Source organism: Pinus tabuliformis, chromosome 1_1, assembly GCF_031772625.1.
Source record: "Pinus tabuliformis cultivar Carrire ecotype Pingquan chromosome 1_1, CPIR1, whole genome shotgun sequence".
In the NCBI taxonomy this organism is placed as follows: domain Eukaryota; kingdom Viridiplantae; phylum Streptophyta; class Pinopsida; order Pinales; family Pinaceae; genus Pinus; species Pinus tabuliformis.
This window is the reverse complement of record NC_142297.1, coordinates 137,060,769-137,075,617: the sequence shown is the minus strand read 5'-3', so window position 1 is coordinate 137,075,617 and position 14,849 is coordinate 137,060,769.

Here is a 14,849-nt window from a genome sequence, read left to right as displayed (position 1 = left end):
GGCAAAGCTTTCGTTGTTTTCCACATGACAACCTAAGCACTTTCAAGCCATGTAAATAAAACTTCAGTGTTGCGACCAACCTTCATTATTAAAGATGTGATTACAACATGATACTACTTTTTGTACCAGATCAATCAAAATTCATATAAGCTAATAAGGGAAATGATGCTAAAAAGAAAATGTTACATAGCTTGCACTTTATGACTTTCCACTGGAACTTTTGAACCTTTGTCATAACATGTGTTGGAGATGTAAAGGATCATGACTTGATGGCAATAGATGGTAGATCTTTGACCACGTTAAATGACATCACATTTTTTGATGGCAATAAGTGGTAGATCTCTCAAAAGGTATATCCATATAAATGACTCCATACAGGATAAAGATGTTTTCATACATCGTTTTTACATCCCAAGAACTTTGTATGGGGTAATAAGGGATCAACCTACCGATGCATGTATCTCTAGATTTTTCTACGTGATTTACATCCAAAACTTTTCATAAGTATCTTAGCTCCCCAGTTAAGCTAAATCACATTTTCAAAGTGACAATGAGTAATGGGTATAATGTAAAAATGATGTATGAAAAAGTTGGAGAATTTAATCCCAACCACCTGTTGTGTATCAAAACCCAATTTAGTTTAAGTTAGTCGAGTTTAAATTGAGTTTAACTCCAGTAATTTATTATTAATGTTTACAATGTAATCTTATTTAAGTGATTTGTAATACTGAGAAGAGCAAGTCCTCTGCTCCATCATTTTGTTCTCTTCAATTTTTATCATGGAACCATCTTTTTCGCGCCGTTGTCGGGGAAGCGTCAGAGTATTAGTAATTGTTGTTTTTCTTCTACTTTCTTACTCTTGTCTTCTGCTAAGTAGTTTACTTCATTTCCATTCTGCAAAAGTAGCATAGCATTTCCTGCTTTCATAGATTAGCATTTCCTGCTTTCATAGATTAGCATTTCCTGCTTTCATAGATTAGCATTTCCTTTCTGCAAGCGTAGACTAGCATTTCCATTCTTGCAATTTCCTTTGAGCAACGTAGATTAGTTCTTTCCTGCTTTCAGTTTGATTTCGCATCTTTCATAGTTAGTTGTAGATCAATCTGTCTCAGTTTTGCAGGTACCAAAAGAAAAGCAAAGCAAAAGCAATCAAAAAGAAAAAGAAAGTCTTTTCCATTTCATGCCTCGTAGGAACCGAGATAGATCAGGCAAATTCCTACCAAACACCCCCACCACATCACTGAGTCACCCTTCTCTCTTCTTTGGTGACAGTGACCCAGAAGAACATATAGGTGAACACACTGAGATATCCAAAGACCCTATAGTAGAAGAAGAGTTAGAGACCACTCCATCTGGAGCTATGGCTGACAATAGAAGAGAAGATGAGAGAATAGAAGGTGCTTTCCCCATCCGAGAGACCAATGGAGAGATGAAAATGAAAAACATTAGCCCCTCCGCCTTACCTCACTTTCATGGGCTGACCACTGAAGATCCAGATACCTTCCTGTTTGAGTTTGTTGTCCTTTGTAGAACCTATGACTATACTGAAGATGAGAAAAAGTTGAAACTTTTCCCTTCCACTCTTAAGGATGCAGCACTACGCTGGTTCATGGGCTTACCTGGGAATAGTATCACCACTTGGGCTCAGATGCAGCAAGCTTTCAACACCAAATACCGAGATTACTGTAGGTCCAAGGAAACAAAGGGGGAAATCTTTCGGATGTCCATGGGAAATGATGAGTCCTTAGAGGATTATGAGGAGAGGTTCCAACTAAGCTATAAGCGGGCCAGGTGCACACTTGACCCTAAATCCCTCAAGTTGGTCCTGCTCCGAGGAGTCCCTGAAGACCTCTTAGATACCCTTCACATGTTAGCTGGGGGGGACATTTACCAACTGCCTTATGAGGACATCAAGACTGTGTTTAGAAACCACTCCAGGGCAGCTCGGAAACGAGGTAGAGGAAACCACCTCTCAAATAGTGTCCCTTTCTCCAAACATGAGCTTGCAAATCAATTAGAAGATCTTAAGAGTGAGGTGAGAAAAACCATTGCCATGCAGCTTGACACATTCAGGATTCAGTAAAAGAAAGAAGAGGCTGAGAGAGCCTTGGCTGTCTTCTGCCCTAGGTGCACAAGGAGGCACCCTAAGAACGAATGTCCATTGCATTCGGTTGAAGTGTGTTTCGTTTGTGAGGAGGACCATCCCACAAATCAGTGTCCAACCTTACCTGGGTTTAAAGCCATGTACCAAGGGGCAGAAGCTCCCACAGAGCCTCTCTATTACCTCAACCAAAGGAGGCCACATGGATCTAGACCTTATCAATAGGGGATGCAAGGGGCATCTCAAGCTTATTACAGCCCCAACCAATCGACTCCTATGCCTTCCTGGGGTCCCCCTGCTCATCCTTCATGGTCCATGCCTCCTCCATGGTCTTATCCACCTCAGTACCCCACTCAACCTACTTCTCATTCATATCACTCACATGCCCAGCCACAGCCTCAATGGAATGCACCTCAGTCGGGGTGGAGGCCCCAATACAACACTCCTCCTGCCATCTTGCCTCCACCACCAGTTCAACCTCAACCATTACCTCCTGCTCCTCCAAGGCAACCTCAAATGCCTGCTCAACCGAACCCAAACCCCAACAATAGACAGGCCCAGCAGGTATACACTGGGGAAACCTCATGCCCTACCTATGCTGTGGAGATCCAGGAGATCAATCTTCGATCTGGAAAGACTCTACCAGATCGCCAACCTCCTCCCCCAGAGGATGAGGAAGATAAACAGGAAAGTGAACCAAAGGCTATTCCACCCTTTCCTGAGAGACTAACAGCCACCACACAACCCAACCCAGAGGAGGATGAGCTTCTAGGTGAGCTCAAGCAGTTGTGTGTAAAAATACCACTTCTCCAAGCCATCAAGGATGTGCCAATATACAACAAGCTGGTTAAGGAGAAGTGTTTCAAACACCCAGGCAGACGGAAGAAAGATGCCTCAACTATCAATGTCATAGGACAACTGTCTGACCTTATGTTAGGACAGTCATCTGCCCAAAGTACCTAGATCCTGGAAGTCCTGTAGTAGATGTTCACATCAATGGCACCATTATACCTCACACCTTGATTGATCTGGGGGCTGCCATTAATGTGATGACCAGGGATACCATGCTTAAGCTTAATCTTCAGGGTTCCTTGAGGAAGACCTCGACAGTGCTGCAATTAGTAGATCGCTCCACCGTGACTCCCGAAGGGATTGTGGAGGATGTCTTGGTATCTATTGACTCTTGGGAATACCTTGCAGACTTCCTGGTTCTGCAACCAAAGGCCAAGCCTACTGGATATCCTCTCATTTTGGGAAGGCCTTGGTTAGCTACTGCAGATGCTTACATCAATTGTCGTGCGGGAAACATGACCATCAAAAATGGTCCCATGTCCAAGCAGCTAGTCCTATACCCTCCTGCCCAACCCTCCTTAGAGAATGACTTACCACTCTAGTTGGAAGAAGGAGAGGAAGACGAGGTGTACTCAGCACCTCTGTGCACCTTAGATACCACTAGAAGAGACCCCCCAACCGAGGATGACTTGATCGAGACCTTGATCCAGAATCCACCTTCCAGTTCACTACCCTTAGAGAAATTGGTGGAGGATGCCCAAGCTAGCACCCTAGTGGATCTTTGTACAACCAACCCTGTAACTCCCAGAGTCAAGAATGTGGAGTTCGACCCTGAGAAAGCATTGAAGATCAGCTCCTCCCTATCTCCTTCCCAGGAAAAGGAGCTGTGTAGTCTGTTGGCCAACCACCTTGATGCTTTCACTTGGAGCTATAAGGAAATGAAAGGATTCCATCCTTCGGTCTGTACCCATCATATATACATCAAAGAGGATTGTAAACCGGTTAGGCAACCTCAGAGGAGAATGAATCCAGCCCTTAAGGACATTGTCAAGGAAGAATTGCAAAAAATGTTGGATGCCGGATTCATTTACCCCATCTCAGATAGTGAATGGGCGTCCCCTCTAGTGTTGGTTCCCAAAAAAAATGGGAAATGGAGAATCTGTGTGGACTACCGTGAACTGAACAAAGTTACCAAGAAGGACCATTTCCCTCTACCTTTCATAGATCAAGTGTTGGATGGACTGGCAGGAAAGAAATTCTTCTCTTTCCTGGATGGGTTTAGCGGGTACAACCAAATCCAAATCAGCCCGAAAGACCAAGATAAGACCACCTTCACTTGTCCTTGGGGTACCTTTGCCTATCGATTCCTTCCCTTTGGGCTATGCAATGCTCCTGCTACCTTTCAGAGAGCTGTTCTGAGCATCTTCTCGGAGCTGGTCCATGATGCAGTAGAAATCTATATGGATGACTTTACTCCTTATGGGGCCAACTTCCAGGAAGCATTGTCCAACTTGGGAAAAGTCCTAACCAAATGCACCGAGATGAACTTGTCCCTTAGTCCTAAAAAATGTGAATTCCTAATGACTGAAGGGACCGTGCTAGGCCATACCATTTCTTGCCAAGGATTGCAGGTGGATCCTAACAAAATTGCTCTCATCAAGAGGGTTCCACCTCCTCAAAAGGTCAGGGATGTCCGGAGTTTCTTGGGATTAACAGGATACTACCGGAGGTTCATTAAAGATTTCAGCAAGCTAGCCTCGCCATTGTTTGGCCTGTTGGCAAAAGATGTGGAGTTTAATTGGACTGACGATTGTCAGAGGGCTTTAAATGAATTAAAGGACAAGTTGGTGTCAGCCCCAATCCTGAGAGGTCCAAACTGGGCCCTACCTTTCCACATCCACACTGATGCCTCGAACAAAGCCATAGGTGCAGCTTTAGGACAAGTTGAGCAGAAACTTCCATATGCCATTTACTTTGTTAGCAAAAACTTGTCCAAAGCTGAGCTGAATTACACTGTAACCGAGAAAGAATTCTTGGCTGTGGTCCATGCATTGAACAAGTTCCGACATTATATTACTGGTTACCAGACCTTTGTACATACTTACCATGCTGCTATTAGATATTTAATGAATAAACCAGATGTGAATGCTCGTATTATTAGATGGTTACTTTTATTGCAGCAGTTTGATTTGACCATTGTTGACAAACCAGGTAGAGAAAATGTTGTTGCTGACTTTTTATCTAGATTGGATTTGTCTGCAGATGAGGATGGAACAGTGGACGACCAGATGCCTGATGAACATCTGTTTGCTATTTCAGTACTCTCTCCATGGTTTGCTGATATAGCAAACTATCTTGTTTCAGCACAATTCCCTCCACACCTATCTTCCAGAGAGAAGAGCAGAATCATCAGAAAAAGTGCCTCATTTACTTGGATCGGGGGCAATCTGTTCAAGCTTGGCCCCGATCAGATCTTAAGGCGTTGTGTAAGGGAGGAGGAAGTCTTTGATATCCTCCTCACTTGTCATGATGGGCCTTGTGGAGGACATTTTGCAGCAAAGAAAACTGCCTTCAAAATCCTACAGGCAGGCTACTATTGGCCCACACTTCATCAAGATGTTAGAAGATATGTCAGTCAGTGTGACCAATGCCAAAGAATGGGGAAACCAACCCAAAGGGATGAGATGCCTCTCCAACCTCAAGTGACTCTTGAGCCATTTGAGAAGTGGGGCATGGACTTTGTGAGCCCAATCAACCCCTCTTCTAGGCAAAGGACTTACATCATTGTGTGTACTGACTACTTGACAAAGTGGGCAGAGACTAAAGCAATCAAAGCAGCAACAGAAGAAAAGGTGGCCGAGTTCCTAAGAGAAAACATCTTCTACAAGTTTGGCTATCCAAGAGAGCTGGTCACCGATCAAGGGAGCCAGTTCACCTCCAACCTGGTTGAAGATCTCCTGGCTCATCACAAGATCAAGCATAGGACTTCCACCCCTTATCACCCTCAAGCAAATGGGCAGGTGGAAGTCACCAATAGAGCATTAGAAGGGATCTTGACTAAAGTGGTGAGCAGCAGCAGAAAGGACTGGGCAGATCGCCTGGTTGAAGCCACATGGGCTTACAAAACCACTTGGAAGACCACCACCGGCTTCACACCATATGAGCTGGTCTATGGGAAGAGAGCTTTGCTGTCCATTGAGTTTGAATACAACACTTTGAGGATGGCAGCTCAGCTGGACCTAGATCTCAGCCATGCACAACAAGAAAGGCTACTGCAGCTGAATGGCCTGGATGAGCACCGAATGCAGGCCCTCCTTCACTCAGAAGTGGTTCAACTTCAGAGAAAGGTGTGGCATGACCAACATCTCCATGACAAGCAATTTCAGCCGGGAGATTGGGCTTTGTTGTATGACTCAAGATACAAAGATTTCAAAGGGAAGCTGAGAACCAGATGGCTAGGACCATATGCAGTGGAGAAATGCCATGACAATGGATCTGTCCTCATTCGAACCATTGATGAGGAAGCCATTCCCATGCTTGTCAATGGGCATCGTTTGAAGATCTACAGGAGACCTCTCTCAAGACAAGAGTTCATCAAAACTATGGAGAAATCTATATTGGTCATAGAGAAGGGTTCTGCCTCTGCCTCCGGTATACCCTGAAGAAAAAATGAAAAAAGAGAAAAAAGAAAAAAAAAGAAAAAAGAAAAGAAAAATAAATAAAGATCCTTGGGTGAAAACCTCTCTGAGGCGCCCAAGGCAGGTAGTAGGGGTGAAAACCTCATTGAGGCACCCCTATTGTCTTTCAAAAAAAAAGGAGAAAAGGTGAAAAAGATCCTTGAGCGAAAACCTCTTTGAGGCGCTCAGGGCAGATGGCAAGGGTGAAAACCTCTCTGAGGCGCCCCTGTTATCTTTCAAAAAAAAAGAAGAAAAAAAAAAAAGAGAGAAAAAAACAATAAGCAAAATATGGTAAAATTGCATGCAGGTTGCAGATGTTCTATGGAGGAGAGGAAGCCTTCAACTCAAAGCCAAGGGTCCTTACCATGCTGTCAAGGAACCTCACCAGCACCTCCTCCAAGAGTACCCATGTTTTTTTCAAGGTATATGCAATTTTATCATGGTTTGAATCTTCTACAGGAAGATGCTGTCTTTCTACAGGAAGATGCAGTCTTTCTACAGGAAGGCGTAGATTTTCTACAGGAAAGTATAGACTTTCTACAGGAAGGCCGAACTTTCTACAGGAAGCTCTGTGTTCTACAGGAAACTTCCTGTAGGATTTTTGGACGGCCAGAATTCATCTTAAAAGAAGATTTAGTGACTATGGATTGGTATGGATGCATGCAAGCCTCTGTTGGCACCCTTGCACATTGCTGTCACCTTGCTCCACCACCCTTGTCGACATGCGACCAAGTCCCTGCACAAACAAAGAAGATCGATGAGTTCTCGCGGGAAAGCCATTTTCAAAGTTAAATAAATGCTGGATCTCATACCGCAGGCATCAAGAGCTCCGGGAACGTGATTGAAAGGCCAGAACCTCCATCGTGCAGCATGCACCCAAGGAGAAAGGACTGTTACGAGACACCTCGCGGGAATCCTGTAACAGTTCAACCTGCTCGAGTGGATACCATTCACAGCACCGCCATCTAAAATAAAATGCGGGCGCATGCAAGCAAAACATCCACTCCATCGTTGGCAGCCTGTAACCACAAGACTCCGGGTCTGTGTAAGTCGCATGCAGCAGGTAGATCCACTCACCATCGTCCAAGAGCTGAAAAAATCGTGTGCAGCCACGCAGGTAAGTGTCTCAACCCTTCCTTCCATCAAATCGCATGGATTTTACTTTGAAATCGTTTGCATAGCGTAAAATTGAATGGTTGAGCGGCCATATGGCCAGTCGACTGGCCACGTCGACTAGTTAAAGTGTAATTGGATGTTTGGGTGGCGGCCATGACAAAGAGAATGAATGGCACGCACGTGAGAACACTCTCGTCAGAGCATGAGTTTAACAGGAAAAGGCGGCGGCAAATCTGTGGGAATGGATGCGGCATCAAGTGAATACGCAGGCAGATGATGGATGACGTCGCCCAACGGTCCGGCGGGGACAGCTCATCCCCCGCGCCACGGATTGCGCCGATTCAAAATCTAATCGGCTAGATCATGCGCATGCATTTATCATCCAACACTTCAAACTCGGGTGACTATTCTGATCTCCTCTGCACTTTGATACGCCGAGCTGTTGGCTACCAGAACGCCGGTAAAGCACACTTCAAGCGCGGGCCAACTACAGTCCTCCCCGAGAATTGCGCACTGCTTCTACAGGAACGCAGTTCTACAGGAACACAGTTCTACAAGAACGCAGTCTACAGGAACGCAGTCTTCTACAGGGAAGCGGGTGCCTCACGAAAAAGGTGGCCAATTAAAGAGGTAACCCTGAACTCTCATGCAACTGGTTAGTAGAAGTGGCAAGACCATCGTCCACAGTCGGGTCATAAAGATATTGGTGGAATTGTTGTTTGCTGTGCCTATGCTGTCGTTCTACAGGATGTCGGTATAAGTAGACTGTGTTGAATTTTGTGGATTATATGCATGCTCTGCCTTAATAGACCAAATCTCTTTTGCATTTGCCACCTTTAATTAAAACGACCGTGTTCATCATGCCGGGTGGGTTTATAAGACGGGAACCCAGTGATTCAACTAAACTAAGGAGAAACCCGGCAGTGGTAGAGCTCTTCACCAGAGCACAATGGATGCCTTTTTGTGATAAGCTGCAGGGCTACGATGATGAAGCGGCCGAAGAATTCTTGCAGGCTCTGAAGCGTAAATCTCAGACACTAGCCACAGTGAACTTCAGAGGTCTAAGCCTCAAGCTCACCCCAGAACATATCAGTCGGATCACAGAACTTCCTATGGGTCTGCCGTGGGACAAAGAGGAGAGAAAGTTGAGTCAGCAGGCAAAGAAAGAATTCTTTCCACCTGAGGAAGAATTCTCGGAGGACAAAAATGGGGTGCGAAGAACGAGCCTGTTGCCACCTTGGAACGAAGTCAGTTTGCAAATCATGAAATATATTACTTGTGAAGGCCGTTTCAGAATCGTGTATGCATATCACTTTCGGCTGCTCACTGAGTTGAGGCACCGAATTGACCTTCCTGTAGAACAGAAGCTGAGCATCCCTTATTACCTCCTGCAGTCTCTAATGGAGTGTGCTACAAAGCTGAAAGAGGGAATACCAGATCAGATAGCCCACCATGGGTTGATCAAGCTTCTTGTGGAAGATGCATTGCACTCATATAAGGTCCCCCTCTCATGGGAATCCTTCCGGAATTTGACAAAAGATGGGGACATTAAGATGTTGATCGAAGAAACGGGTTCCTCCAGCAGTGAGGAACAAGAAGTAGTGGCCGAGAGACAGAGAGAAGAAGGCCAAGAGACCCCGACAATAGTACAGAAGGAGGACAAAGGAAAAGGTGGCACACCTATCCTGTCAGCAAGGGAAAAGAGGATGAAGAGCAGAATGGACAAAGCTGAGGTGGTCCACGTCAGCCCAAGTACCTCAACAGCCCCTGCAACCAAAGAAAAAAGAAAAACTCAGGCAGGCAAGCAAGCGGAGGTGGAGACACCTGTGTCTACAGGAAAGCAAAAACAGGCTTCTACAGGAAGCCCGAAAACACAAACACAGGCTTCTACAGGAAGCCCGAAAATCATTGAAAAACAGGCTTCTACAGGAAGCCCAAAAACAAAAACAAAGGCTTCTACAGGAAGCCCGAAGATCATTGAGAAGCAGGCTTCTACAGGAAGCCCAAAAGAAAAGACCAAGGCTTCTACAGGAAGCCCGAAAATCGTTGGGAAACAGGCTTCTACAGGAAGCCCAAAAACGGATACAAAGGCTTCTACAGGAAGCCCGGAATTGCAGAAACAGGCTTCTACAGGAAGCCCCGGAAAGGTGAAACCCAAGGAGAAAAAGGTGGATATTCTGGCACGGGAGGCAGCAGCTGTATTAGCTGGCCTCAGCACGCCACCTAAGCAAAAAGGAAAGAGGAAGAGGGAGACCCCTCTATACTTTAAGGCTCGAAGAAGTGTTAGGATAAAGACGGGCAAGCCACAAGCCCAATCCAGCAGCCTGATTATCATCGAAGATACACCTGCTTCTCCCAAAGAAAAGTCACCCTGCAGGATCACAGTCACCTACAAGAAGGGGAGTCCAAAGAAAAATACGTGGCAAGAAAGGTTAGACTTGTTGACTGAACAAACGCGGCTACAGGAAGCTGAAAATGTTCTACAGGATACTCTGGCCCGGCTACAGGAAACGGAAAAGAAGGAAGGAGAAGGACTCTCATCACCACCAAGGGAGGGTGACGTAGAACCACCTGAGGAGATAGAAAGAGAACATATACCAGAACCTAGCCCTTCACCTAATCTGAATTCATACTACACATTTTTAGAAGCGAGCAAAATCATACCGCAGAAATTCACTGTGCCTCTATTTTTTGAACTAGAGAAAGAAAGAGTTCGTTCCCACACATGGATGCAAATCGCCAAATCAAAGGGTGTGGCGGACATAGGCCCTCTACAAGATCAACTCAGGGAGGTCAGGAGTGAATTCACCATGGCTAAACATGTGGCTAATTGCCAACGTGTGCTTCTACAGGAAGAAAATCAGAAACTGAGATTGCAGCTACAGGAACTAAAGGCAGGGGCAGGAACATCCTCCAAGGACATCACAAATGAACAAGAAGGCAAAAAGGAGCTGACCACCAGCCTTGAAGGGCCAATGACACTTCTACAGGAAACAGAACAGCAAACAAAAATCGAAGTGCAAGCCCTGAGAGAACAACTGCAACAAAAGGAAGCACAATTGGCCTGCATGGCCAGTTGGGCCATGGAGACAATTCAGTGCAGAACACCTGCAAAATCCTATGGATTGTTCTTAAAATATCAATGGCTGCAGTTCCAAATAAACACCTTGGCACAAAGAGGTATTTCACATATCCAAAACCCACAACAATTTTCTGAATTGTGCAGTACTAGTTCGTCTGAGGACAAAGCCAAATTAGCCGAGTTTTACCTCCACAATTTGGCTTTGCCTAATGAAGTCTCCTGGGATCCCAATGTTGCCTTGGGTGATATGCAATTGATGGCGTTCGCCTCATGGTTAAACCATGAGGATCAGAGAGCAGCTGAAGCAAAATCGGTCATGAACCGAGAAGTAAGTGAACCACTGTTCATTCGACCAGAAGTAGAGGATCCGGTGGCACTCATCTCAGCCCACCAGCAGTTGGCTACAGATCCCACAGCTTCCTTGAGATTTATGGACCAACAGGCCCAAGCCATAGCCCACTTTGAAGACATGGAAAGGTTGTTGGGAGAAAGTGCTGCCCAAGCATGTGCACGAAGATGGAATACCCTGGCACACAGCTTGAAAATCAGAGAGTACCATACCCCCATTCGGATGAGGGAAGCTTTGGCAAGGGTTGAACTTTACAAGAAATCCATGCAAAGCCTCCAGGCCAGCTGGATTGGCCTTAAACTCAGCCCACCTCTACTGCTAGGACTGACTGAAGGCAATACAGAGGAAGATGACAGTCAACAATGGGAAGAGGTGAACAGGAAAGCAGGGTTTCATATCCACAGAGAAGACACCACCACAGAGCCTTGGGATACAAGGGAAGCAGTGAAAGCAATGAAGGATGAACATTTGGACTAAGTTTCTCAAGGATGAGCAAATAGTTTAGCTGGGGGCTGATGATGAGCCCCAATTTTTGGTACAATTTGGGCTCATTTGGCCTACTTGCTCTGCTCAAACCATTCATTTTTTATTTCTTATGCATTCATTTCTTGGTTTATTCGTGTTGTTTGTAGGAAGAAGGGTAGGCATTCTATCTACGTGACTAATGCATGATAATTTCAGGTTTTTGGCATTAAAAGGGAGCAAAGATCACGAAAAAGGAGACAAGGAGACAATGAGGTGGCACTGCTGGTTTTTAGGAGAGGATGTCCACGGTCTTGGGGACCTTCCTCGTGATTCCCACCATAGCTCCAAGCTCCAATCCATCTCCCCACCGAGCTTAGAAGTAGCCAACTGTTCTACAGGAACAACAGTTATAACTGTTCTACAGGAACAGCAGTTATGACTGTCTTACAGGATCAGCAGTTTAAACTTCAGTTGGACAGCCGAGCTCCTAAAATCAAGGACACCTGTTGGATGATCATTTGGCATAAATACTGAGGCCGTAGCATTGGATAGAAGCTTTTTGAACTTTGATATTACTCTTGTAATTTGGAAGTACGAGCTATAGCTCGGTTTTTGTTCCTTTTGTAAGCCATTTTGGCATGTCATCATACTTTCGTTTATGAATAAAGGCAGGCAGATTTTGATCTCATTCTGAGTTTCTAAGGGAGCTATAGCGCTCAGGTTAGGGCCCAACCTGAGAGCAATAGATCTCCTTGGTGCTGTAATGTGTTTGCATTTCGTTCCAGCACTTTGAGTTTTTACTTCCACATGCAATTCGAATTTACAGTTTGTTAATTTAGTCTTTCTCATGAGCTTAGATAGGATTAGTTTATGGTGAATTTGTTTCAGTTGCTTAGATTCGATAGGAGGATAGTTATAAATTATTGGAGCTCCAGCAAAAAGGTTGTTAAGGCTCACTGCCATCTCTCTTAGGGATTGGGGTGCAGTCCATAACCAACCACCAAAAAGAAACGCAGTTCTTCTCACTTCCATGCAAGCTGCAACATAGACATTTTCGTTGAAGATCCATCCATGCACTTTTGACATTGAACCTTACTTCTACATTTCACTTCCATGCACAAGTTTCATTTCTTGGTTTTCCATTGTTGTTCATAGGTTTCATAGCACAGTTATCATAGGTTAAGGAATTTCTCATTTTTGGGTGCATAAGTCATTTGTTTCATTTACGCTGCTCCTTATCATTCCACTTTCTTATTCTTCTTCTTGATCTCTCCTCAATCCACCTACTCAGCCTCTGTCCAACCCATTTACCCTCCAACTCATCCATTAATCACTTAGCTCCATTTACTTACACTTTCGTTGATCCCATCCTTCCAACCATCAAACCACTACATGCACCCTTCCTCCATCCGATTCCTCTGCTCCTGAGCCATCATCAGCTCCATCTTCATCTCACCTATCCTTCCACACCACCCCAACACTCCACCATCTCCCAAAACTTCCACGGCCAAACATCCTATAGAATTGCACAGACTTCTTGTAGAAACACCTGAGTTTCCTGTAGGATCCCCTGCAGACTTCTTGTAGAAACCTGCAAACTCGGTTGCTGAGCATCCGAACGTGGTAGGCTTCTGTGGACTGATGCTGGAGACCCTCAGGGACCTCCCTTAGCCATCCTGACCTTGCCCATGCTTTCCTTCCATTCCAACCGCTCCTGCACAACCAAACCCTAATCAAAAGCATCATCACAATAAATCCAACCACTTAATGAAAAAATACAAAAACATGTCTTTTCAGATGCAAGTAGCTTAGATGCATGTATTTCAGTTTACTACAAGTAATGGCATTAGTGTTAGTAGTTTCATTCACAGTTTTGCATAGTTAGGGTCTAGCCTAGTCAAATTAGGGTTTACTAGGGTTTTCATGCTTTATTGGCTTTCAGTTTCTTTCTGCAACTAGATTAGTCTTCTTTCAGTTAGCTTTCGTCCATCATTCATAAAGCTTCTTCTGTGAGCCTATAGAAGTTGGATTGAGCCCTAGCGGACTTGTGCCAGCTGACCAAGTGACAGCTGCGACAAGAGCTAGTACTTGTGCATACAGCACCGTCGCTTCCAAGTTTGTACGAACTACCGGGTTGATAAAATTAGAGATAGGAAGCTCCAGGAGTTGTAGCATTATTGCTACAATACTGGAGCCCACCAGTACTCCTTGTCTATGGTAGCCTGTCTGTGACATTCTTCCCACAATCTTCCTGGGGGAGTTGACATCCAGTCATATCTTTTATAACTTTTGGAACATAGTACTCCTTCATTTGCCAAAATATCCGCTAACCTGTTGGATGTTCGGCATACATGAACAAAACTGAGGGTTCTTAGGGCTCTCAGGTGGGATTGAATACGTTGATAGACCTGCAATAACCGCCAATTTTTCGACACTTTTTGTGGTGCTGAGCCATTGTATATTTTCTTGACCGAATTAATTATCAATTCAGAGTCAGATTCAATGATGATATTATGTAAATTTGAATCAATCAAGATTGATAGGCATTGCTCTAGGGCCATGAGTTCTGCCATATTATTAGTGGCCTTCCCCAAATGACTATGAAATATGAATTTTATGTATCCCTTCTCATCTCTTATTACTCCGCCATAACTAGCCATCCCAGGGATTCCTTTAGAGGCTCCATCTATATTGAATTTCATAAAACAATGAGGAGGAGTTTGCCAGAAGTCCTTGTCTACTGTTATATGACTTATAGTCTTACTTATGCCCTGGGTGAAAGGCACTTGTAGGCCCAAATGTAAAAGTATTTGCGCATCCTGGTCTTGAGGTTGGTTCTCAAGGGATTTCTTTAGAATGGTTCCTACAGTCTCTTTGATCTGTCTAATGATCTAAGTTATGATGCTCTGGGATGAGTTAATTCTATTCTTGAAGATCCTATTGTTGCATTCTTTCCAGAAATCCCAAATTAGAAATCGTGGAACCAGAGCCCAAGCTTTGTTGATTATTTCATTTTCAGAGAAGTTTCTTCTCCAATTCTTCAAAGTGCTAGTAATGCTGCAATTGTCCCTGTCTGTTTGTTTGAAGATTGAAGCCACCCAATTCCACAAGGTGGAGGTGAATGGGCAGAGGTTGAGTAGGTGTTCCATTGTTTCTTCTTGTAATTCACATAACTGGCATCTAGATGGACCGGCTACACCTCTTTTCCGAAGGTTTTCCCAAGTCAAAATTTTTTTATGTTGCACCAACCACATGAAAAATTTGATT